Here is a 26,493-nt window from a genome sequence, read left to right on the forward strand (position 1 = left end):
TAGTGAATTTGGTCCCAGCAAATGAGTCCTTGACTAGGCAGTGACATAATATGCAGGAGGATGAAGAATAATTTGGATTTGGTGGTGCCAGTGATATCACAGCATCACCATACTCTGAAAAGGCAAGAATGCATCACTTTATATAAGACTCAAGGATGACAGCCATAATCGTTTGGATGCTTGCCACTGAGAACACTTCAGAATGGACACTGCACATAGTGACACATTCCAGAGGATATGGGATGAGAAACAGGGTAAGACTAAGGACGGACCGAGCAGACTTAGCGAAGAATGGCATGGCATAAAGGGATTTAAAGAATGAAGCCGGGAAACCAATGACACTCAGCCACCAGGAAGACGTTAACCCTACCACATGGGACAAAGCCAATTAAGAATCCAGCCAAACAGCAAAGCCTTGAAGGGGGAAGCTCTCACATTATGTCGGCCCTGGTACCGTTTGTCTAGTGGTTATCGGAAGGCTGAGCAATAGAGATGAAGGTTATATTTTAAATGTTTGTTAGTTTTCAAGTTCATTCCTCAACACCTGTTTTAAGTCTGGCTTCTGTGCAATCGGCATAGTTTTGTGGCTGTGAAAGATGAACCTGCCTGCCACTATTCTTGGTGGCTCTTTCACCGAAAAAAAATGATGTCTGTTGTACTTGGATGGGCAGAGAAACTGAAACATATAAAAGATCTAAAAAGAAGGATGGGCACAGAGATGGAAAGCAATTTCACCAGACCCAAACTGGCGTAAACAGCTACTACAGTTAGTCAGGGCTGGTTTGTTTTCTGTCCTGATTTAAAAATGGTCAGTTATTGTAGCACTGCAGTGCTGCATGGCACGGAGATCACCACATCAGAGGAAGAACCGTCAGCGAGCCAGAGCCTAGACAACTCTGTCCGCAGGTGAACCAACATCACTGCAGAGCATTCAGAAGGTGGCCACAGCCATTAGTGTCCCTTTGACATTTTTAACATACACAGAATCCAACCCCTTCTCAAACCATTTCTCAGGGTGCGTGAATCCCTTTCTACAAAGCCAGTTCCCTTCACGAAGCAGACATTACTGAAGAGTTAAGACGAAATTGATTTCTGCTGGCCCAACGCTGAGCTGTTACTACAACCGAGCACACTGGCAGGAAACTGCCTAGAGGGAGCAATCGATAACCGGGGTAGAGAGAAGGGAGCAGAGCAACAGCCACGAGTTCCACTGGACTGAGCAGCTGGGGGACAGAGATTCTGTCTTACTTATCTCCTTAGCCCCAGAACCTAGCAGGTGCCAGCATTCACAGAACTGCTTGCGGAAATGAACTGACAGTTATTAAAAAAAAAAAAAAAAAAAAAAAAGCCTAGGGGGAGAAGGTTGATGAGTGGGGTGGGAAACTGCAGAAAAATAAGTGTTTGGGGGTATTAGAGGCATAAAAAACTCTAGCAGCAGAGCAGTGCAGAGAAAAAGTTATACACATGTACAGAAAAACAAATGGAGAATTAACTGTCAAAAGAGGATCCCACAAAAACATGACATTTGTACACAGGTGTGCACTAATGTAATCGACACACATTCGCACACGAACATGGGAAACACCAATGGGGGACCGGAACTCACCAGAAAGATGAAGAGTTCTGGGAGGTGCCCTGTTTATTTTAACCCCTTCTCCCGGGGCAGCCGGGTGGCTGGGGCAGGCTGAGGACAGCCAGCGAGGCCAACTCAGCTGTAGGCTGCACACAGGGTGGGCGCACGTCCGGGGGCAGGGCAGCTCCAGGCACTCAGCTCTGTAGCTCTTTCCTTCGTCCCACAGGAACACCATGGGTGAGCCCCTTCCACTAATTCCAAAGGGGATCACTTCTAGTCCTATTGCCTAACGTAAACCCAAAGTTACTTCACAATTCACCTTATTTTTATCATCTATGTATAGCAATTAATGATACGCTCTCTATAAGTAGGTTGCAAAACTGGGCTGTGCCTTTTGCAAACATTGAAGGGGAAATGGCCCTGACACAGATCAATAATGCTTGCCCATGTCCCTGTGCTGCTCCGTTTATTTTGAGCCCTTACACAGAGTTCAATATTTGCAGGAAAAACTCCATACACTCCTGAAGGTGATATGGAGTTCACCTTCAGGAATAGTACCAATTACAGACCAAGGCAGGAATATAAGTTTTAATTTACTTATTCCCATCATTTCTTTTTTCATAGGAATAAATTCAGACTTGGTGAGAATTTGTTCTATGACTTCATTATATAGATTCGGGCCTGTGGGGAAAGAAATCATGAAGCTTATAAGATTCCATACCTCCTTTATTACTCCCTGTTTTCTTCCATTTGCCAATTTATCTAAGAGTTCAGTTCTTTATCCCACAGGCAAAGAAGTACATGCTAATGCACATAAACCCAAAGAGAGAGCTTTGGGTTGGTCAGACACAGGAAGGAGTACGTCCTGCTGCCTCAGACTCCTTTACTGAGCTGCAAAACCCCCATGACGAGCACCACGAGGTTCAGCAATATAAAAGGCATATCAGAAAAAGCGCAGGACACCGAAGCAAGTAATTGGGACCCAATTCTCTACAGGGGTTGCCTGAGCCATCTCTGTTTCCCACGGAGTATGGCACGATGCCCTCACACAGGTGGTGTCAGTTGACGCTGGTCAAGTGAAAAAAGTTTCTCCTAAACACAAATCATATTGTGATTATTTGTTGGACACTGCAGGTCCCAGTGGACCTATAAACTCCCTGAGAGACCAGAAAGGGTTCCATCCCCATGTACACATCCTCAGTTACCAGACCAAAGCCTGGAATAACATACATGCTCACAGAGTCTTCATTTTTTATTTTTATTTATTTATTTTTTTGAGACAGAGTCTCACTCTGTTGCCCAGGCTAGAGTGCCGTGGCGTCAGCCTAGCTCACAGCAACCTCAAACTCCTGGGCTCAAGCGATCCTTCTGCCTCAGCCTCCCGAGTAGCTGGGACTACAGGTGCCTGCCACCACGGCCGGCTAATTTTTTTCCATTTTTAGTAGAGATGGGGTCTCGCTCTTTCTCAGGCTGGTCTGGAACTCCTGACCTCAAGTGATCCTCTCACCTCGGCCTCCCAGAGTGCCAGGACTACAGGCGTGAGCCACCGTGCCCGGCCACTCACAAAGTCTTGACTGAAAGATCAGATTATGTTACCGTGTGACCCTGGGTAAGTCGCACAACTTCTCAGGGCATTTGTGTCCTCATCTCAGGGGTTTAACTGGAGTCCCTGACAAGAGCCATCAATGGATATGTGATTGCCCTGAAATTCTGGGCAAAACTTTATTGGGCAGAGTGTGTGTGTCATTTTTCTGAGAAGAGGGGGCATATCTCTTATTATATCAAAGGGGTATGCAACTATTCCCTGTCCCATTTAGCCTTGGGCAGTAATCTCCAAAACTATTAGATCATGAACCCAGCAATAAAAATCTTCTAAGCATGAGCGTATCATGTTCACGTACTAGATATGCATAAATGTACTCTATTAGGTACTCATAAAACAAACGTCAAAATTACAAAATCATGAAGTAAATATCTAATAAACAATAAGATATTTATTTCCTTTAACTACATCTAACGATACAAATCCTTTTTGTCTTACTAAATAATCATTATTTTTATCCAGAACAATGTGACCCAATGTGCTTCATTATGTTTGAAAATCTAGTTTTAATTATTTGTGGTAATGTTAATTTGGAGGTCTAGCTCTGTGTGCAATTTATTTTACATAGCTTGGTTTTAATGTCTGCCATAGTTTTAAGCAATAAAATCACACACAATGTAAACATTTCCAAACACGGTTTTTCGCAATCTTCTCTCAAATAGTTTGGTTATTTTCTTATTCTTAAAATGATACCTTTATCTTGGATAATTTCATTATGTTTAGTTTTTTTTTTTTTTTTAAAATGACTGCTAGGTAGCATATTACTGAAGTTGCTTATTATCACAGAAATGGTTACTAGAATGTAGAACACTTTCCTTTTTATAAAAATAAAAATGAATATGACATCTGCAAGTTTGACAACTCTAAGTATTTTTCAACAAGATAACCAGCAAACTTCTGTGAGGTAGAAAAGATTTTCATGCGTCCTCCTCAATTTAATACATAGCATCGTATGGCTTTTGCCACACAGTGCAGTAAAGGCTTGTTTTTATAAAATTAACTACATTAGTGGTATCTTGTGTGTCTCTGGTGTCAACATCTTGGCTGCACTAGGAGTGAACGAATTTATCTTTTGTAACTTTATCCGGGAATCTTCCTCTACAAAACAGCTGCTTAAGAGGAAACTACTCAGTTTTTTTTTATAAAACATTTTCATGAAGATTGTGAGCAAATCTCCTCCAGCGTTGGCTCCCCAAAAAAGAAGCTATTAACATAATTCATCAGTGAAACAGAAACTAACAAGCTGATAGGTTAGATTTAACATCTTCCAAATGTAAAACAAGCCTTCTGCCTCCATGATTTGTTCTAATACAGTACTTGTTTCTTCAAGATTTTGGCTACATTTTTTACAATTTCCTTGAACAGCATGTTCTGACAAAGAAATTCATTTTTAGATATTGTTTCCAACATATTATCATATCTTGTCCTGTATTAGGAAGAACAAGTGTTTCCTAAAGATATGTGGCTTTTAAACTTCTGCATACAAATAAAAATCTTCAAAATGGGTTCCAAAACATATATTTGGTCTAGCAAGAGTTTATAAACTTATCAGGTGAATTTAAACACTGATGAAAAATTATAGACGTTATTTTCCATGTTCTTCTAATTATGGTACCTTCATATTTATCATTAGGAAATTTCTCAAAGCCAAGTATACACTTCATTTCAATATGTTTATTCTTAATAATAGTAGATGTAAATCTGTATTTCAATTAGTCATCTTGACAATTTTGAGATTAGGGCTAACTTTTAAGTTCTGATTGGACTGTTACTGTTTTTAACATATAATTTGACTAACAAAGAGCTTATTTTAGAATAAACCGTCAACCCCTCCATTTTCATTCTGTTCATTTGTGCTTGCTTGCACAGTGATATCTTCAATCACACTTTTTTGTTTTTATTTCTATTTTTGTCAGAATTCTTTTTAAGCTACTTGGCTTGCTTTTTGTTGAGGGCTAGTATAATTGAAACTAATTAATATTCTGCAAATTAACGTAACTGGACACATAAATACAGAGCAACGTGCTGCAGACAAGTGAAGGAACCACTTGTCAAGCCGTGCACTTTGAGAGAAACCGATTCCTCCTTCAGAACACCTCGTGTATCTTAACACACTGCTTTCTGAACTAAAGGAAAAAGGGAGGGTGCAAATGTCAATTCATGTATTATTTAGTAGTAAAAGTTAATTTTTCTTATTTTTTTAATATAAAAAATGAATTGAAGTTCTAGTAGTTTCTTCCCATACCCCCAATGGTTTATCTTGCAAACCCAGCTCTGGAAACCTTGGTCTAAGTAATCCCTAGTTCCATTTCCAACTTAAAAATGAAAAATTAATGGATGTTATGCAAGAAGGACACTGGCTCTCGTTGTTTGACTGCTCAAAGAATTCTTGGAAATCCCCAAACTCATGTCTCCTTCCTAGTGGCTCCAGAGGAGCCCTCCATCCAAAAGTCCACCAAGCGAGGAATCAAAGGAAGCTACTGGGTTGAGTTTTCTCCTGTGGTCACTTAGAAGAGAGTCTGGGTAAATCCAGTCAGAGTTGGAAGGAAGCCTGGGTAACATCAGTAAGTCTCTGTCTCAAAGCAAAATTACTCAGCACACGCAAACTGGAAGCCTTAACAGCTGTGAGTGGGAGGGATGTGAGGGGGTCATGTACTTTCATGGTTGTTCTTCTGGACAGCTCTATTTTGTGTGGGAAGAAGAAACAAACTATATTCTATTATGTGGAAAGTAAAAGTTTCTAAATTTAGAGCCTCTATCACCTGGATTATTTGCTTTGAACATGGTTTTCTACACATGCCACCCCTGGGAGCAGGAGCTCAGGAAGTCCAGCGTAGACCATCACAGGCAGTGGTGACCCAGTCACATGCCCGGCAGCTGGCCAGACAACCTGTCCAGTCCAGTGATCGAGGCCTATTTCAAGAGTCTGAAAGGACAGTCATAAACATTTAGGAGACATTATTTCTACAGCAGCAGAACCTGGTTACCCATAAGCAAAATCTCTTACAGTACTAACTTACACTAACATAGGTAGGTTTTAAAATAAAGGAAGACAGGACCAAAAGACAATCTTCAGAATCTGTCCAAATTTCCTCCATGGAAACTAGCTTCTCTCCTGTTCTTAGAGAACTCTCTGAGATTCCAAAGCCTCCAATTCCTTTCAGGGATTAACCATTCTCATAACCATAGAGTCCTTGCCAAAAGCTAAGGATAATGTACCCTTAAGAAATTAAGTTGATAATAATCTCTCTGTGTTTGAGGTAGGGGAGGTGTACAGAATAGAGATGCCATTCAGTATTTCTTTCTTTAGAAAAAAGTTTTGTTAGCAAAAAGAAAAACAAGAAAAGTAACCCGATCTAGCTTGTTTTCTGTATTTTAGACATTGCACCAATATTATCTACCATCGGAGAGAGTAAAGACAATAAAGGGTTATTTGTATCTCATTTGAAATTATACTACCCTTTCCATTAGGCCTTTAAGAAAGCGAAAAGATGGCTCTTAACAAATGACATTTTCATTTGTGCTGCTTCTTTATACACAGGTGTATAAGCACTGGTGTTGTATCTCCCAGAGGAAGGGACAGGGTTAATCGTGTGAATCCTGACTGGGTTCCTGTTACATGTTTGTTTGCATACAGCATTCCTCCTCTTTATTTGCTAATGAAACTAGACTCTCCACACCCTGCCAACCCCAACCAACCAGCACTCTGTCCCCTGCCCCCAAATCTTGCTTCTTTTTGCATTAAAGTATGAAACCTACTGCTTACTTTTGCTTAGAATTTGTGATCAGACACACGTACCTTTTCCATAAAACACAGGTAAAAGAAATAGCCAAAATTGCAACTTACGCAGCCAGCTAGTAACCTGGTGAATGTTGCTCTTACAACAGAAGTTACCAACCAGATACCAATTTTACATCTTTCCACATACGCAAAGGAAAAATAAACACACGACCTTGAGAGACGAATAGAATCACTACAGCATTAACATCAGAACGAGTCTTTAGAAATGATCCAGATTTCTGTTCCTTTCTCAGAAGAGGAACATATGGCCCAGAAAGGAACCTGGAGACTCCTGGTGACTTTCTACATCTACCTCCAGTCAGAGACAGAGCCTGGACCAGGGCTCCAGGTTCCGACGGGGTCAAAGCAGAGCGGGAGGCGTGGCCATCCGGTCATTTACATGGACTTCAAAGAGAAATCTCACAGCAGTCGCTAAAATTAGGTAACCAATTTCATACGGTGGCAAGGGGTTCCACAGGCCCATAAAGATTTAAATATTTATCAGTTATGCATACATTTACGGAACTAGAAAGGGGAACCAAAATCTAAACTTTTATTTCAAAGCGAAAGTGTATTTCGCACATCCCTAGGTATTTTCCAGGATGTTTCCACCAACCTCCGTCAACACGCAGTCCCTGACAAAGGCCCAGAAAATGAGGGAGCTCCACAGCTCACGGCCGGCTCGCTTCGCGATGGCTGAGAACTGGCCACACAGTGGCGCACCCAGGCCCCACTGTCACATCAACTGTCACACCTCTCGTGCTTCCTCCAGTCAGAAGCCAGCAGATCTCTTACTGCCCACACGGCCAGAATCTTCATTCTGGAGGGACGTCTGTGAGAGGTGCGCTCCCAGCCCTTTTCCCCAACATGCCTGGATCAGGTATGAAAAGCTAGTTTTTGTGTTTAAGCTGGAGAGGGAATAAAGACTAAAAACACTGTCCAAATATTTTTTCCATTAAGGAGTATTACTCGGCCTTGAAAAGGAAGGGAATTCTGAAATATGCAACAAGGATAAACCTTGAGGACATTATGCTAAGTGAAATAAGTCAACCACAAAATACAAACACTGTATGATTCCACTCATACAAGGTAGAGAAGTCAAAATCATGGAGACAGAAAGGAGAATGATGGTGGCCAGGGGCTTGGGGGTAGGGTGGACGGGGAGTTACTGTTTAATGGATACAGAGTTTCAGTTTTACAAGATGAAAAGAGTTATGGAGATGGATGGTGGAGATGGTTGTACATTATGAATGTATTTAATACCACTGAACTATACACTTAAAAATGGTTAACATGGGGAATTTTATGTTGTATTTTACTACACTAAAAAAATACTCAATTTTAAAAAATACTTTCTTCCACTGAGCCTTCATACCACACACCTCCCCTCTTAAAAGTTATAGCCTGCATGACATAATCCTAGTGCAAAGTTGAGTGTTTTGCTCTGCATTAGCAACCTTCGAAAATGTGAGCCTGGGAAGGCCTCTGGGATTTCAGCAAAGAAACCACCCACTCAGAGTACACTGAATCCACACTCAAGGCACTTCTGCGAAGGACTCGGTGCTGGAAGTGAATGAACAAGGCTCTAATGACAGATCCAGATTCAACCATCTCATCCAAATAACCTCAGGCTCCCTGGGCATGCGTTCAGCTGCTTAATCTAGCATGAGGGGATGGCTATGCTCAGAATCCAAGGCTCCATCTTGGTCTGGGCCCAAAAAATGAGGTATTATCTCTCACTGGGGCAGAGGCAAGAGAGTACTGCTTTTTTTTCTAGCCTCTTGCTTAAAAATTATTAATAGCAATATGCAATAGAATGTGTTTGTAAAATTTAGGTATCTTCCGTGGTGAAAATTCCTGCATATAAATAATAAATCTTCCTCATGTTGCCCAAAAAGTAAAGGGAAAGGTAATTGGATTTTCTGAAAGTACACTTTCCCCCCACTTCAATACTACCACACCTTCAAATATGAAGACGAATGAGATTTTAAGAGAATTCATTTTTAACTGGTTGGTTATTCCTTGTTAATAATGTCAAACACCAGGTAAATCTATGGGTGTACCAGTTGACTGCTGCTTCCCACGTATACTTTTAGAATGTAAAGCTGCCATTTTAATTGGCATTCAGAGGTCTGCCAATATGCAAACCCAAGCCGCTCAATTATTTTGCCCAACGGGGGCAGTGAATTATCTAGAAACAAATGGAAATGGCAGATTAAAAGGCCATCCTGGCTAATAATCTCCAATTGGGCAAAAGTTAGTTAAACCCTGTTGAGTCCTTCCACTTCTTTGGACAACCAATGCAGCAAGCATGGTGAGGCATATTGCTTAATCCTCTAATCTTAGCTGCGACATTTCCTGTCTCATGTTCTACCATCAATAGTGACCTACTTGCTATACCAAGTGATTTTCCAACTGGGGCTTTTGATGCTCACACATGGGAAACACAATTATTTTTATATTTAGCACGAAATGTAGCCATGAAACATTTCAAATGATTTACAGTTCAAGATATCCACGTTAATCTTGTTTTGTGGTAATCGTTTTTTGCTCTGTCATGTAGAAACATAATAATAGTTATGAGCCATTAAAAACAAAGCTTTCACCTTTTTTTTAAAGCAACATGTGAAAATGCTACATTATGTCAGTATCTAATAAACTGAAAACTAGCAAAAAGTGAAAGAATCATGTCCTAGTTACTTATCTTGTTTCAATAAATGGCCTTTGTTGAAAGTGATAGAAAACAATACTTCTAGCGTTGTTTAGTTCAAAATTCTTAGAGAAGTGAAAATAACTTACTGATAATGACAAAAAGAGCAGACAAAAACTAATCCTCAGAAATGGGATAGAAACGTACAAAAAACACAGCCAGAGTTTGTTAGGTAAAACTATGGGCAAAAATGAAAAACAATGCACAAGATTACAGATATCTAGCAAGAAAGCCTTCCAACACAACAAAATATGTCTGACGGAAACTCAGCAAAGTCGGTTTACTAGGTAAAGGAAAATTGCCACTTACAGTTTTCAAAATTAAGAAGAAAGCCATCATTGTAAATTTATGTATGTATATATGGAACATAGCAAATGACTATTCAAAATTTCAAGTCTTTCTTGCTAGCTTGAATCCACAAACCCTAAAGAAATGAACAAAGGATCCAACACTGGCATGAAGAATAACTCATTCTATGTTACTTGTGAATAAGCAAATTCCCAACACTCAACCAAATCTCCAGAACAGATGTCAGGAGTCTGCAATACACCTATTTAAGTGAATTTCCAAAACTCTTTGGCTACACCAGCTCAAAAGCAGCTGCTTTTGTGAATCATAAAGGACCTTTCAAATCACAGTGTTCACACATGGAAAAGCACATGTTCAGCTTTGCCTCTGCCAAAGAAGCCTCACCACCCACCCCCCAGAGTATTTGAGAAATATTCCAGCAATGTGTGTGTATCCATTATGGATTCTTTCTCATTGCTACTGCCTTTGCTATACATTTTCTATAACCTCATGCTGTTTTTCACCCACACAGCTTAGAAAACCAAAAAAGAAAAAAAGAAAAAGAAAGCTTCTGTTGAGCCATGAAAGGGTCCACCTACTGTATATAAAAAACTACCCTGGCAAAGGCAGGATCTCAAGAGCTTACACAGATCAGGCACCTGTTGAACTTAAATAATAATGATACACTGACCGAGCCCTTTAACTACTGATCTCATTTTCATCTGGATATACTCGTCAGCTCTCACAATTATACACCCAGATCTACCCAGGTTATAAAGGGAGGATAAAGTGAGGAAAAAAGGAATCCCTACCAGGAAACACAGGAAGAAAGAACAATGCAAATAACATCAAAACATCCTTTTCCCTTCATTTTTTTTCTGATTTGTCTCTAATGTATAACATAAAAACAGTCTGTTAGATTAAAAATTACTCTCACACATAGACCAATGGCACAGAATAGAGAACCCAGAAATAATCCATGTATCCACTGCTAACTTAGTTTTGACAAAGGCACCAAGAACATTCATTGAGGGGAAGGACAATTTCTTCACTAAATTGTGCTGGGAAAACTGGATATCCATATGTAGAAAATGGAACTAGACCCCCACCCTATACAAAAATCAACTCAAAAATGGATTAAAGACCTAAACGTAAGACCCAAAATGATAAAACTACTAGAAGAAAACGTGGGGGAAATGCTTCATGACACTGGTCTGGGAAAAGATTTTATGAATCAGATCTCAAAAGCACAGGCAATTAAAACAAAAATAAACAAATGGAATTATATCAAACTAAAAAGCTTCTGCACAGGAAAGGAAATAATCAACAGAGTAAATAGAAAACTGACAGAATGGGAGAAAATATCTGCAAACTATTCATGGAACAGGGGATTAACATCTAGAATATACGAGGAACTCAAATAACTCGACAGCAAAAAAACCCCAAACTGATTAAAAAATGGGCAAATGATCTGAACAGATGTTTCTCAAAAGAAGACATACAAATGACCAACAAATATATGAAAAAGTGCTCAAAATCACTAATCGTCAGGGAAATGCAAATCAAAACCACAATGAGATATCATCTCAACCTAGTGAGGATGGCTATTAACTCACAGATAAAAAATAATAAATGCTGGTGAGGATGTAGAGAAAAGGGAAATCTTACACACTTTCGGCCAGAATATGAACCATACAGCCACTATAGAGAAGAGTGGAGGTTCCTAAAAAACTACAAATAGAATTGCCGTATGATCCAGCAATCCCACTACTGGGCATTTATCCAAAGGAAAGGAAATCAATATACTGAAGAGATATCTGCACCACCCCCATGTTTACTGCAGCACTATTCACAATAGCCAAGATATGGAATCAACCTAAGTGTCTATCAATGGATGAATGGATGAAGAAAATGTGGTACATATACACTGAATGGAATACTATTCAGCCACAAAAAGAATGAAATCCTGTCATTCGTGGCAGCATGGATGGAACTGGAGAACATTATGTTAAATAAAATAAGCCAGGAACAGAAGGTTAAACACTGCATGTTTTCACTCATATTGAAAGCAAAAAAAAGTCGATCTCACAGAAGTAAAAAGCTGAACAAAGGTTACTAGAGGCTGGAAAGGGTAGGGGGAAGGGGACGACAGGGAGAGATTTGTTAAAGGATACAAAATTACAGCTAGATAGGAGTAACAAGTTCAGTGTTTTATAGCACTGCGGGATGACTATAGTTAAAAATAATACATTGTATAGTTTCAAATAGCCAGAAAAAAGGATATTGAATATTCCCAACACAAAAAAATGATAAATGTTTGAGATGACGGATATGCTAATTACACTGATCAGAAAACTACACATTGTATGTATTGAAACACTACTATGTACCCCATAAATATGTACAATTACATGTCAATTAAAAATAAATAACTCTCAAATATAGATATATTTTACTCACAACTGAATTTAGATTTGTTTTTGGAAATATGATATGGGAGTTTGGCTCAGAAGTGTATTCCATAGTAAGCTACTCTAATAGGTTTTTCTGATAGTGGGAACAGCAGAAAGCCATTAAACAATGTCAAGTACATTTAGGCTGATACTATGTGTTGAGAAATCATAGCTTTCCAGGTCACCTGGAGAAAGGTCCAGAGAAGATGACCATGGAGAAGGGGAATGTGAAATTCTCGTCAAAGTTAAATGATGATTTATTTAGTTCAGTGGTAAAGTCACACTTGCAAGCCTCAGAAAATAATGTCTCACAATGTAGTTAAATGACACAAGAACCCACAGAAAGACAGGGAAAGGAAAAAACACAAAAGCATATACTTCAGTGGAGAAGTCCTGAGCTGAAAGCCAGAGAAAAGGACTTTGGAGGAAAGCGCTCTGCTTCATTTCTGTCAATCCTTTCCAAATTAGTATGTGACGTATAGCTACTTTTCAATTTGCACCTTCATAATTACCACCGAATAATTAAGAACACAGTTCTAAGAATAAATCACTTTAGTAGACACAGTAGTCTCCCCTTATCTGTGGTTTCACTTTCTGTAGTTTTAGTTACCTGTGGTCAACCTTGGCCAACCGTGGTCCAAAAATATGAAATGGAAAATTCCAGAAATAAACAATTCATAAGTTTTAAACTTTGAGCCATTTTGAGTAGCGTGATGAAATCTTGTGCTGTCCCACTCCATTCTGCTCAGGATGTGAATCGCCCTGTGTCCAGCATGCCCATGCTGTCCACACTATCTGCCTGTTAGTCACTTAGAAGCCCTCTTGGTTATCATATCGCCTGTCATGGTATCACAGTGCTCGTGGAACTCTTATTTTACTTAATAATAACCCCAAAGCACAAGATTAGTGATGCTGGTATATTGTTATAATTGTTCTATTTTATTATTGTTGTTAATATCTTATGTGCCTAATTTATTGATTAAACTTTATCATGGGTATGTATGTATAGGAAAAAACATAGTATATATCAGGTTTGGTACTATCTATAGTTTTAGGCATCCACTGGGGGTCTTGGAATATATCCCCTGCAAATAAGGGGGGACCACTGTTATAAGTTCAAATGAAAAATTATGTGTATTATATACAAAGAAAACAGTTTTATTTTGTTTAAGTGAATTTGCCATTGCAAATGATCAAGCAATTATAATTTTCTCGGCTTACAAAATTCTAAGTACCTTCATTGTTTTTTCTTATTTTTTTCTGTTTTTAATAGGAAGGAGAAATAGACTAAAGTACCTTCAATTTTTTAAGGGTTTATGTCTAATTAAAAGTGTAGGTGTCCTTAAAACTGTAATCAATTTTTTAAAAAAACTAAAGTTATGAGTATTACTCAAAGTTTCCTCTTGTACAAATGCTCCCTGACGGACAAGGGGATTAGGGTTATGTCCCAATAAGCCCATCATAAATTGAAAATATTGTAAGTCAAAATGCATTTATTATACCTAACCTAATGAACGTCACAGCTTAGTATAGCCTACCTTAAACACGCTCAGAACACTTACATTTGCCTATTGTTGAGCAAAATCATCTAACACAAAGCCTATATTATAATAGTGTTGACTATCTCATGGAATTTATTGAATACTGTACTGAAAGTGGAAACCAGATGGTTGTATGGTATTACCACAAAGTCCAAAAATCGTAAGTTAAACCACTGTTGTCAGGACTGTCTGTACTAAGCTCTCTTGAAACTCTTAGGTAATACTACTGTATCGAAGAACTTTGATATCCATATCCTTTTTCACTCTCAAACAAAACAAAAAGTAGGTTTTGTTAGTTTTCAAATGTTATAGGAAAAATATCAAAGACAAATGTATTCAGCTCAAATGACAACTGGCATCCTACTTCATTCCTAGTATAGGAGATAAAGACTGACTGGATATTAGAAGCCAAAGCTTCTAAAAATTCATTTCCTCATTAACTTACTCACTTGTTGGTTCATTCACCTTACAAACACAGTTATGGTCTCTGCCTTCATGGAATTTATATTCTATTGGGAGAGACAGACAAAAACAAGTAGACAAATGGGCAAATGATATAAGATTATGGCAAGTGCCATAGAAGAAATAAAAACTGGGCAGAAATAGAATATTGGTGTATGTGTTGGGGGTTCCTAAAGAGATAATCCTGGGAGATACCTGTGAAGAGGAGACATTCAAAGGCCTGAATGGAGAGGATGTCACCATATGAACCCAGGATGTGTGATCCATGCAGAGGGAACAGCACATGCAAAGGCTCAGAGGTGGGAATGAGACTAACAACAAGGAAGCCAGTATGTTTGGGAAACTGAGCAAGAGCAGGAGAGTAAGTAATGAGGTCAGAGAGATTGGCAGGGCCTGATCACTTAAGGCCCCAAAGGCCATGGTAGTCTTGGGACTGTCTTCCAGGCAAATGGAAGCCTTGGAGAACAGGTTGAACTTGATTACAATCCTAGCTTAGCCATTTAGTAGTTAGTTATGTGACCTAAGCAAATTACTGGCTCGTCTTGGATGTAAAAGTCCTAATTTATAAACAGGTACTCAATAAATAATGGCCAGTTAAAATCATCAGTAATTATTTGTATTGTTGATGCTATGATATATAAAGTTAATAAAAAAATTTACATTCAAATAGGCCTATACTACAAAATAATATACTGGAAATATAGAATTATTGAGAAATAAGCAAATTATTTTAATCTTTTTCATTCAGTAAAGATCATACACTTATTGAGTACAAATAGACATAAATTGGTACATCCAAATTCATTAGGGTTTATTGTGGTTCTAATCAGAGTAATTATTGATCTCAGCTCAATCAGTCCTCAATTAGTCTACATTGTGGCTTTTCTCTTCCTGTCTACCTAGACTTTGCCAGTTTGTGTCCAGAAATGTGTAGCGGTTCAGTAGCACCTACCACTAACACACAGTCACGAGAGGAATGTCATAGTTATTTTCCAAGTCATAACATGTAGTAGACATTTATAGTTTCCTGCCAACATCTATCACCCACTCCACTCCCCCAACATATACATATATACTTCCTTCCTTCTTGCTAACAAAATCCTAATTCTGTTCAAGTTCACCTCCTTTCTCCCTCAGGCAACGATGTAGATCCCTTGCTAGGGACTGACTGAGAGACGGGCATGGCAACCACTTCTGATCAACGAGATGAGACGTCCTATGGGATTCTTCTTAGTAATGTTTTCATATTCTTTGATAGGAGACCTTGGAATGGGGGGAAGGGACCGATTTTCTGTGCTCTAGAAATTGTCATGTCTGCAAGTGACATCTAAACTGCTGCAGCCATCACGCAAATAAGAAAAGAACCAGTCTTAGGGTGGAACGGTCCCTGGGGACAGCAAAGACAGTGAGATAAGAGAAACCTGCATTCTTGATGATGTCATTGTGCCACTGAATCAGCCACTCCTGCCACTTGCCCTACTTCTCATGTGAGATAATACACTTCCTCACTGTTTACGTCAATTTGAGCTGGAGTCTTTCTTTTCTGTGCACAGATCTCCTATCAAGAGTACTGCATTACCTCCACATAGACATCTCCATTTGGAAACATCTCTCATTTCTTTGTCTCTAAGAAGGTTTAAGACTGGAACTAGGATTCTGACTCCAGCTCAGTGAACTCCAAGAATCCTGGGATATCATTTTAATTTACAACACTGGCATAGTCATCTAGAAAATCCCACAAGGAAATACCATGGAAGTTACAATAAGAAGACAGTATTTTGGCATGGGGAGCCAGTACTAAATGATCTCTGTCTGTGGCTTTCCTTACCCATTTAAAAACTTTAACTTTCACCTCCCACCTGTCTGGGATATCTGATCTTCTCCCAAGATCTAAATGAAGCACATTTTTCATTGGTCTTTTGTTTGATAAGGCTTCCAACTCAGCCTTTATCCAATTAAAAGAGTTTCAATAGAAATCACATAGAACTATCACAGATCCTAGCACAGGCCAGATGTTAGGGAAACAAAAACAGCTTCACATTCCACTGGGACAAGACGATTAAGAGGGAGAAACATTCCAGAGAAGAGGTGCAATACTGGGATTTCCAGTTAGGAGGTAGAATTACCTGAAAAGGAAGGAAGAAAAAAGCTTGAGCATCTGCTATGGTCTAAATGTTTATATCTCTCTAAAATTCATACATTGAAACCTAATCCTCAATGTGATAGTATTAGAAGGTGGGGACTTTGAGACCTGATTAGGTCATGAAGTATCTGCCTTCATGAATGGGATTAGCATCCTTATAAAAGAGATCCCGGAGAGCTAGCCAGCCCCTTCCACCATGTGAGGTTAGAGTGGAAAGGTACCACCTATGAGGAATAAGGCCCTCACTAGACACTGAATCTGCCAGTGCCTTGATCTTGAACTTCCCAGCCCCCAGAACTGTGAGCCGCAAATTTTTGTTGTTTATAAGTTACCCAGTCTAAGGTATTTTGTTACAGCAGCCTGAATGGACTAAGACACCATCAAATGACACTGGCTACTTTTTTCAGCTAGGTAGAGTTTTTTAAAAGTAAAAATATTAGGGGCCAGTAAAATAAAATATCCATTTTACAAAAAAATCATAGATGATAACTGACTATGCGGGGAAGAGATGGAGTAGGATTATAGCTTGGGGAGTCGATGGTGGGCGTCGGGAATGAAGTCAAATAAAAGATTACATAAATGTCTAACGGTTCACAATGAGCACAAAGCAGTATGGCCCCAAACCAAATTAACCATTCCAGTCTAATAAGCATTTTTCCCACAAGAAAATTATAGAATTATAAATTTAGCACATAATGGAGAGCAGAAAATATAATGCATGCAGATTTTATAATTTTATATAGTATTTGAGAAACATTACTTGGAAAATGGGGTGAACATTATAACTGGTGAAAATGTGCTAAGAGACCATAATTAAAACCGAATAGTAAATGGTGCCTTAGCTCTTGAAAGGGTCACTATCAGGATTCCACTTAATGTCTTCATTATTAATCTGCAGCAAAAATGGAATTCAATCAATGTGAGGATGGTATCTAACTGTGAGATGTTGCCAGGGGCAGGAAAGTGGTAGAAAAATATATGCAGAGGTTAGAAACAATGTAACTTAATTAGGTAGATTAGGCAAAACAACCTGAAACACCACAAAGAAAACTTTACTAAAATAAATGAAGAAGAGAAAACTGAAACTCACCGGCAATGATCCTAAAGGGAAAGATAAAGGTGACAACTGTTGACATTAGCTACAAGGCAATAACCCAGCCTCAAAAAAAAAAACATGCCACATGAATTTGTCAACAAAAGACATTCAGTCTACACATCCTGATTTTAAAGAAATCAGGGTAGGCCTGCCTTTCTTCTCCCTATTCTGTTTGTACCTGTTTTGGGGTTTGCAGAAAGCTTCATCTCCTCAGTTGTAATTAATACATCTGTTGCTAGTAGAACCTTGGGATCTTGTTTCTTAGTGATAGAAAAGTGAGCAGGAGGGGGTAAAAGTGATTAGGTAGGTAAGGAGGGTGTCACTAGCAAGTATGGGTAAGGTTGGTGAAAACTGAGGTTTTGTGGGGCTAATTCTGTACTGTGTAAGACTGTCAGAGCATGTACTATCCCACCAGAAAAACACACTGCAATGCTTTAAGGAAGTCCTTTGAGAATGGTCAAAAATGCAGTTACTCTCACAGGGAAAAGATTAATTAATGGTGACACTGATGATATTAGAACTTTTATAAAGTGGAGTTCTTTCCTGAGAAGAAGGGAGAGAGAATGTCAAAGAAAGGAAAACATTATTGGAAGGTGGAGGCTGAATTAAGGAGATAAATTGAAATGAGGGAAACTTAAACGGTTAAGGGATAAAAACTTTCTGACTGAGAACCTCAGTTTACGGGACATGTATGCAAAGTGTATGAGGAAGATTTAGTATTTAGGACACTAAAAAGCAGGCTTGAGAAGATGTCAAAGCAAAACACCACAGGGAGAATGTCTGCTGTTTACAGGGAAAGAGATGAGCCAACTTGTTCCATAGATGTTTGCACCCTCCCCTGGGACCGCCCCTGAGCCCTCCCAGACCACCAGATCCAAAGGGGAAAGCACAGCCCTGGGGTCTGCATGGACAGGTGCTCCTGATTCATAAGATTCAAAAGAATCCAGTGTTTGGGTCCATGATCTAATCTCAGGTTGCTCATCTCCTGTGTGGCCTTTAGACATAATACCCTTTAGACATAATCACGCAATTCTCTAAGAAAGCATCTATATTAAAGGAGGCTCAATCTCCCAGATGACACAGAAAATCAGGGTTCTTGATCTCTTGCAATCGCTTAAAGCCCCATAAGAGCTCACATAAAAAAGCTATCCTCATGGCCCTACTTCAGGCAGTTGCGCTTCATCCAGCTGATCCATAAACTCCGCCTGGATGCACAGTCTGTACGCGACCTCAGTAACCCAATTCCCGGGACTGGTGTTAAGCCATCAGACTACGTGATAAACATGACCATACAGAGGGCACTTCCTGAAGAAAAGGAGATTTATAAATGAAAACCATTACAAAAGTTAGTCTCCGAAATAAAAATCTGCTGGAATTACTTAAAAAAAAAAGCTTCCCTAAACAAACACCAAGTTTCCCTATCATGCTGAGCTTTGGACGTCAGCAGCCTCCCAGCCCAGCACCATCTTGCTCCTCAAAGGCCCCCAAACCTCCCACGGCCAGAGCTAGCTCGTTGCCTGCACTGGATGACAAAAGGAACCAAAGCATCTTTGACTTCAAATGACGATAGAGTGAGGCTGTCCCAAGTCTCAAAGTGGGATCTATGAGTCAGCCGCCTTTTCACTATAACAAGGGGTATGGAAACAAAAGAGAAACCTGGGGAGATGGCCTAGACTAGGGTGGGGGTTGGAGACATCCTCGAAGAATACACACAGGAAGGTAGTGAGAGGAGGAGGCCAGGCAAGAATGAAACAGACAGACTTTGAAGATGGATGGGGCAGGAATGGCCAATAGTTCTATGAAGTGCTGAGACTGGGGCTAAAGCCAAAATCCATCACCAGGATCCAGTCACTGCTACCATTCAAACTTTTGGTGACTATTTCTATGCCGCATATCCCTTTAAGGCCTTGCAAATGTTCACTCGTAATTCTTTGTAGCCTCTATTGCAACTGGCAACTATTTCTTGAATGACCTTTACTGAGAAGCTGCAAGATGAAAAGTGTGGTCCCTGCCCTCAAGGGGCTCCCTGTCTAGAGGGGAGAATAGAGGAGATAAGGGTTCTGCCTGAAGAAAACATCAGGCCAAAGGGGGCATGGAAAAGCTTCCCAAAGGTGCTAATACTTGAACTGAATTTTGAGGTAGCTAAGCAGAGAAGAGGTACTACCCATGATAGGTCCTCGGTTAGTATTTGTTAATTAATATCAGCTCATTTTAATTTATAATGATTACCTGAAAAATCATTTAAGGACTGGGAACTAGTTCTTATCACCATTGTTTTTATTATTGCCTATTAAAAAGAGAAGTCTACCTATTTTAGTGTTCGGGGGTATAATCCAAAAAATACTATATCCTACCTTTGGCTAGGGTGGGAGAGTGCATTCATAATTTTCTAACTATGAGGCGTCTTCTATTATTTCATAACAAAAGTTTTAAAAGCTTTCAAAAAGACCACATTTTTCTCACTTGAAATATGTGTGTATATTTTAGCATAAAATATACTTGGCAGCTCCTAACATAATTGGATGGCTATGCCTTGCAAACACTTGATTTCTTTTTAATCAAATTTTTAGAACCATACTGAGTTTCTTGCCAGTGCTGCAATAGTGAGCAATAAATCCATCATTAGATCAATGGTGGTCTGATGATGGATTACTCAAAAGATAGTTCCAGCCAAGAAGAATAAGCCCAGAAGTCTCATTGTGCAAAGATTAATAAAATTTTATTTAAAACATAGATACTGAGTTAATATAACAGGGAAGACAACACTGAAAAATAGAATAGCCATGGGTTTATAATGTAGTGATATTGATCATGGATTTTCCTAAGTACTCCAGGGCAGCCACACTATTATATATGCCTCCGATTAGACCCAGAGATGAGAAGGAAAAAGTTATAAAAAAAGAAACTAACCAGGGAAGGCCTGCTGCTATAATAAATTATTTAAAGCAAGCAGGGCAAGCGAGTTTTGAAGACAATATAAAACAGAATCAATGCCCCCAAGAAACCCCAAACCACAGCACCTCTATAAATTCCTTACCACTCTGTCTGGCATTTTACTGGGGGTATTTCTTTCCCATCACACTCCCCATCTGACTCCTACCCTGACCCTTCACTTTTTGCCCAGTTCTTTTCCTTCTTTAAGGCAGGATGCTGTCTGCAGTTCTATTTTTCAGCTGTATCAGAAGCATGTCTGGAGGCCACAGATGAGTGCATCTGTCACTTTGTTCATCTGGATCTTAAATTTCCCACTGACACTATAAGCTGTGAATGCCTAATATTTTACACATATCAATATGATTTCAATATTATCCTTCACCTTTTTGTTTTTTCTTACTATTGCTAATGTTAAATCCATAAAGCTGAAGATAGTGTAAAACTTCTATAGCTCAATGACTGTTCTATATTAGAGAATATTACTAGACCCAAAAAACTAAAACGAAAGTAGGAGCTTAAGGAGTCATTTCAAAGGAGAAGTAGTAAAAATGGCTGAAATTTAGCATTTAAATTTCAGATGTTAGGAGGGCAAACTGACTTAAAAAGTGAGTTTTTTACAAGCAGATTTCCCCATGGGAATAAAGGTAAGAAAAGAAGCGTCAGAAACTTGAAAGGAATTTGTCAACTGAAAGTTAGATGCCAGAGTATGCCATGGCTAAAAAAAAAAAAATTAGAATTGTTGCATAGAAGCTTGCAATGACCTATGGCCTAGTTCCAAGAAAAGCAGCATTCTACTGTAGTTTTTTAACTAGGCAAATTAGTCCCATTGTATGATCAGGAGCTGTAGTATACCTTATTAGGCTTTTCAATTTTTCTAAGTCCATTCAATCATGCAGAAGCTGGGCAAACGAAATATAAGCAACTCCATTTTGCCAGAGTAAAAACATTATTAGTAGCTTAACATGACAATAGACAAACCAGCACAGGGCTAAAATACAGGTCCAAAGAATTCTACACGCAGGCTTTGCTGCTGTTGTGCTCTGTGACCTTTAGCAAATTATTTGCCTCTCTGGGTCAAGGCTGGGTAGTTAAGGTCAGGGTCATTGAACCAGTTAGCACATATGGTGGTTAATTTTCTAAAGAAAACTGTTACAAGGTTATATTCAATATAAAAAAATTTGAAGAAAATGGTAAAAAAAAAAAAAACACAAAAAACTGTAGATGTTATGAATGACTAAGCATAACCCTATCACAGCACCACGATGCTAAATAACAACAATTTAAAATGCAAGGCTAGCTTCTCATTTACTGGTGTCATCTTTGAATATGAAAGACAGGATCTAAATATCATCCTTTTGTGGTTGTTGTTTGCTCATCTGTAACAAAGTGGGAAAAAAATCATTGTCCTCAAAGGATTGTTAAGATAAGTGACCTATCAACATGCCTGCCAAGTGCATCTTTAAACAGAAATTGCTCCATAAAAGTCCCGGTGATGATCCAGTGATCCGGAACAATCCAAGTTCAGTGCCCCGGCCTATCCACATTCTTTTGTCATCAGGGAAGTACGTATTTTGAGCACTTTTGACCTCGGAAAGAAATCATTTGGTTTTTTAGGTACTTGGATGTTAGAAAGAGGGAAGGGCAACTTCTGATAAAGACTTTCTCTTTCAAACCTTATTTATAAAGAATTATGCCAGTCTGAAATGGGAGAACAGAATCCAAATGTCAGTATCAAATGATAAATAAAACACTAATTGGCAATAATTAGTCAAAATTCACAGTGATTTCAGTGAAAGGAGAGGTAGCAAACAATTCTCAACACATCTCTCTGTAAAAATGAGAAAATCTACTTACCCAATTAATTAGACAGATCAAGATACTTCTAGTGTGATTTTCGGAAAATAAGAATTCCTGGACCTCTGGGTGGGTGACCCCAGACACTCTCCTGACCAACAAGCAGAACAGCCAGTTTCCCAAGGAGATGCTTGGCCTCGTGTAAGTCTGTACTAGCCCAGCTGAGGTGTGCACTTTGGTTCTAGAATGGCTTTTAGAGAGACAAAGGTGCCTTATAAAGATGAGGATTCTACCCTGCAGGAAGAAATGCCCAGCAACATTAATGAGGACTGGCAGAGTCACCGTAGAGCAGAGCATCGCAGGAACCCAATGAACTCAGAGTGGGGATGGAGAGATTAAGACTGGGGAGGGCGTCTTAAATTATCTTGCTTCCCCAGACAGACTTCCTTAGAACTCGGGACAACCTAGAACAGGGATAGCTGAGGATTCCAAAACACTTTCAAACACAGGACAAAAGGGGTCCATTGCTGAAGACAGAGAGTTAACGCATTACCTATAAATTTCACAAGCCTAGTAAATGCCAACTGGAAATTTCTCAATAATGATTTGTTAAATCAACTCAAGACTATAATTGTCCTTTCATATCATAAACATCATTCCAGTGTTTCTGAAAATATGCTGAGGGGATCCTTGGTATCAGAATCACTTGGAGGGTGCTTGTTTAAAATGCAGATTCCTAAGACCTACCGGAGATGGCTAAATCAAATCCCTGGGACTGGAGTCCAGCCCAAGGACTGAATTTCCAAGGAACAACCCAGTTGATCTGGATGAGTCATATCAAGGTGGGAGAATTGTTGTGTCTTTATAGTCCATCAGAAATTTAAAGGCACTCACATATTAGGGATTTGCATATTTTCCCAAAAATGTTTATATACCACAGAATTGAAAACAATACTTCTTGTGATGAGTTTTTAAAAACCATTCCAGTTTATTCTGCCCACATATAATGAGCACCATTATTAAAATGTAATTATGAGCATAAAATTATTGGGAAAAACATCAACTATGCTCCTCAAAAATACTGCCTTTATTTTGTCACCAAAAGTAATTATGCTATTAAAGGAATTTATAGTTTTTTAAAGTATCAGTCACTTGGCTTCAGGAACTTATTAAGCTGTTATTCTCCTCCCATACCCTTTTAGTCATCAGAATTTTTGCGATAAAGCCTTTTTATTATTTTTTAAACTATAAATTGTGAACCACCGCAACTGGTGATTAGGCTGAATATGAATTTATGCCCAAGTTATAAATTCCTAAAAGCATGTTTCATTAGAATTACTAAGTCAGTCTTAACTCTAGCCTCTGCAATAAAGCTCTGTTTACTTCTATTAAGGTGAGGTTTTTGAGGGGAGGGGATGCAAAACAATTCAGTTTTAATGCAATCTCTTAACAAGCAAAAGAAAACAGTTACTGATATACATGCTCCTGCAAAGCTATAAACCAGTGTTGCATGGCGATGTGACAAGCACCATATTTCTTTTCTAGAGGGATTTTTTTTTTTCCTCCTATAAACTCCCCTTCCCCAAGCATGCTATAATTATTTCACAAAACGCAGTTTGCCATTTCTAGAGACAAACACTCGCTTCTCTCTTTCTCACCAGAATTGCAAGTTCAGGCCAAATACTGAATGGAAATAGAACTCCAGAGTCAGGCTTTGTTTGTAGCATGTTGTTTCTGCTAAGGGTTACCCCCTACCCACGCTCCACCCCAGTGCTCTGACTGAAGTGTACATGTTATGTTTTAACAGATGGGCCGGCTGGCGGCTGTTGGGCTGTAAAACAGGAACGAGGAATCTGCACCGAGTGGTATTGAACTGAACGCTCGTAAAGTTCATGGACATACACTGACCCAGACAGACCAGGCAGATGCAGACATGCTTACACATACACTCACCAGACACCCTACAGCTCAGGGCGTCTATCTCTGTGACCCAGGGGAAGTTCAAGGCTGAGTTTCCCCTTCATACATTTCTATTCCATTCACCTATCAATTTTATATTAATGTATAGATACACGCACATATATATGTACGTGTGTATATACGCACCTACACATCTCAATGTTTTTATATATTTTCAAAGATCTAAATTCTGCATCCAAGTCTCTATCTAGTACTGTCAATAAGCTCTCATTCATGTCAAATAAGAATTAAAAGAAAATATCCTATTGAATTCTATTCAGTCCACATATAAACTACATGTATGTAATTGCTCTCAGAGAAACAAGCTGATTTTATCCCCTTACCATTAAGAGGAGGAAAAAACCAAAAACCAAACCTAACCCAGACCGAGTCACAAACGAAGTGTCAGGTTTAACCTTGAATCCCGTCGTCAGTTCCTGTGACAACTTCATCACTTAAACACACAGGTGTTCAAACAACACGAACTAAGCCGGCGGGCGGGTCCCTTTCAGCTTCAGCTAGGACTGTCCGGGGCTCCGGGCACCAGAGCAGACGAGAGCTCCCACCCGGTCCGAACGAAGTCCTTCGGACACACCTTGCGGGGGGACGTGGAGGTCCGAGCACCTCAGGAGGGACACGGATTCACGTGACAATAGAAACTAATCACTTTACAAAGTTTAATGTCCAGCAGCGCTGTCAATTCCTTTTAACAACTGCAAAGCGCCGAAGCGCCTGCTACAGCGCCCGGCTGGCCGCGCGGTTCTCGGGACGCTGAAGACCCACCCAGAGCACGCGCGCGCTCGCTCGGTCCGCCGACGCCGACGCCGGGCCCTCTCCCGCCGGCCACCGTGCCGGAGCGCGTCCGCGCGCCATCTAGGAACCGCCGTCCGCACGCCGCCGGCGCGGAGGCAGCCCCAGGGCGCGGTGTCGCCTCCGCAGCGGGGCAGGGGACGTGCCCCCGGCCACCTAAAGATGTCAGTTACGCCAAGTTGGTGCGTGCGCAGAGCCGCGTCCCGGGCCGAGTTGGGATGCTTTGGAACAAGAAGTTCGAGAGCGGGGATATTGGCACGGAGTAAATCCCGCCCGGCCTTGACCTCCCACAGCGGCCTCGCTCGGACCGACCGCAGACGAGCGCCCGGACGCGGCCGGGCCCCCGGCTCGCCGGCCGCCGAACAGCGCGGAGAGGAGCCGCTAGCCGTGCGCGCGGCCACTCACCCTCCTCGCCGAGTCGGCTCGCAAACCGCCGCCCCTGCTGCGGGTCCGGAGTCCCAAGTTGCCCCCAGTCGGCAGCTGCTCACGCCCCAACGGACCGAGGCTCATTGGCTCGGGTGGGCACCTCGAGGGGAGCGCGGCAAGCCCGGCGGCCGCCCCGGCTCAGCAGGCGCCCGCAGCGCGCTGACAACTCGCGGACCTGCTCAGCGACTGAGGCGGAACGCGGCGCTGAGCCGCCCAGGCTCCGGAGGGAGGCGGGGCCGGCCGCGGGGGGCGGAGTCGGCCCCGGGCCGGCCCCGCAGGGCGGGGCGTCCATCAACCCGTAACTGGCGGAGCCGACAGCCAATCGTGGTGCTGCTGGGGCCCCCGGGGGCCATGGGCGGTGCCTAGCGCCCGGCTCTGCCTCACAGCCGCTGTCCAATCGCCTGCGGCCGAGGGCTGGTCCGGGAGACGCGCCGGCGGCGGCGAAGTTGGCGGCCGCAAAGTGGGTTGGCTGCCTGCGGGCTCTGGGGGGGCCCTCTGCAACAGGACCTGGACGCCTCCGGAGGGAACGGCGGCCCAAAGGCCCCTGGCTGAGAGAGGCCCGGAGCTCCCGGAGCCGCCGCACGTCGGCGCGCTGTGGAGTAAGAAGCCAGCCGCAGCGCGGGCCAAGACCGGGTCGACAGCGCCGGTACTTGGCGCCCGCAGGAGGCGCGGAACTTGGAGGGTCCCAGAGAAACCCCTGCCGTAGGAGGAAGCTTAGGGCCCACAAGGGCGAGTTCCAGGCCGAGTCACCCAGCCACTGCTGGAAGGCGAGGCCCGGGACTGGGAGCTCCAGGCTCCCTTGAAAAGGTTCTCATCTCGATGTGGTGGTCATCTCCGAAACAAAACTCCCGCTCCATCCAGGTTCTCATCTCGAGCTGCTGGTCGTCTCCGAAACAAAACTCCAGCTCCACAAGCTCCCG

The 26,493-nt window shown here is 41.0% G+C and overlaps 1 protein-coding gene across 1 annotated transcript in view; it reads right to left on the reverse strand.

The window, feature by feature from the left end:
* The window catches only part of MARCH3 (membrane-associated ring finger (C3HC4) 3, E3 ubiquitin protein ligase), a 140,285-nt gene extending 114,449 nt beyond the window's left edge, over positions 1-25,836 (reverse strand). Inside the window, exon 1 of the mRNA XM_012664328.1 lies at positions 25,553-25,836. The gene's annotated coding sequence lies outside the window, so the exon portion shown is untranslated. The remainder of the gene's footprint in view (positions 1-25,552) is intronic.
* Positions 25,837-26,493: the final 657 nt, after the last annotated feature.

Source organism: Propithecus coquereli, unplaced genomic scaffold (assembly GCF_000956105.1).
Source record: "Propithecus coquereli isolate 6110/MARCELLA unplaced genomic scaffold, Pcoq_1.0 Scaffold88, whole genome shotgun sequence".
NCBI classification, from domain to species: domain Eukaryota; kingdom Metazoa; phylum Chordata; class Mammalia; order Primates; family Indriidae; genus Propithecus; species Propithecus coquereli.